Source organism: Piliocolobus tephrosceles, chromosome 20 (genome assembly GCF_002776525.5).
Source record: "Piliocolobus tephrosceles isolate RC106 chromosome 20, ASM277652v3, whole genome shotgun sequence".
NCBI classification, from domain to species: domain Eukaryota; kingdom Metazoa; phylum Chordata; class Mammalia; order Primates; family Cercopithecidae; genus Piliocolobus; species Piliocolobus tephrosceles.
The window spans coordinates 451,413-452,432 of NC_045453.1; the positions used below are offsets into that span (position 1 = coordinate 451,413).

A 1,020-nucleotide genomic window follows, 5' to 3' on the forward strand; every position below is an offset into this window, starting at 1 on the left:
AGGCTCCAGCGTCGCAGCAGTCCCACTTCTGCTTGCTCGAGTCCCTAAGTCCCTGGCCTTGCCTAGGGCCTTCCCCTATGGAGGTCTTTCCCGTTTTGGCATTGCGCAAGGCCTGCAGATGCCTCCCTGAGCAGCCTCAGGGCTGGACAGTAGAGCTGAGGCTTTGGGAAAGAGGAAGCTGCCCCCGAGACGGGATCCTTCTCTCTTGAGCCAGCAGAGCCCTGGGGAGCCAGCTGCACCAGGAGCTTCTGCCCGGCCTTCCTGTTCTCCTCTCCGCAGGTCCAGCACCCCCACAGCCACTTCCTCCTGTGGAGCAGGTACCCCTGTCCCTGGTCTCTGGGCCCGGAGCGTGAGTGGAGCATTAGGAGCGGGGCTGGGGTGAAACTGTCTGAGTGGGATAGGGGCAGGGGTGGGGGGAGTCCATCTGGGTGTGAGTGGCGGACCCCAAACCAACCCAAGCCGAAGGCACTAATCAAAGCTAGACTCAACTGAAACCCTTCCACCACCCCAAATCCTTCCAACCAGATCCCAATCCCAGACCATCATCCTCTGCTGACCCTGCCTTAGCCCCAGCCCCAGCCCCAGCCCCTATTCCAAACTTACCTCACCCTCACCTCACTTGCACCCAACCCCAACCATTTGCTCATCTCATCCAATTCCAACCATCCATCATCCCAACCCTAACCGCAACTCTGACTCTATCATCCTCATCTCAACCCAGCCTCCACCATATCTTAACCATCACCTGCAACCAACTCCAACCTTCACCCTTACCCCCACCCATCACTCAACCTCAATGTCCACCCCAATCCCAGCCTTAATTTGCTTCCAAAATTCCAACCTGACCATCACCCTGACCTCAGCCCCAGCCTAGCCCAGTGATAGTCTCTCCTTACTCTAACCCCAGCCCCATTCCACTTCATCCATCACCACTAGGTCGGTCTGCGGGAGGGCTTCTGGCGCTGTCCAGCATAGTTCGGAGAGTGGGCACTCTAGCCAGACTGTCCAGCCCAGTTCGGA

The 1,020-nt window shown here is 58.3% G+C and overlaps 1 protein-coding gene across 1 annotated transcript in view; it reads left to right on the forward strand.

Moving 5' to 3' along the window:
- The first annotated feature begins 186 nt into the window (after window positions 1-186).
- The window catches only part of SIGLEC1 (sialic acid binding Ig like lectin 1), a 25,827-nt gene continuing 24,993 nt past the window's right edge, over window positions 187-1,020 (forward strand). Inside the window, exon 1 of the mRNA XM_023220211.2 lies at window positions 187-317. The gene's annotated coding sequence lies outside the window, so the exon portion shown is untranslated. The remainder of the gene's footprint in view (window positions 318-1,020) is intronic.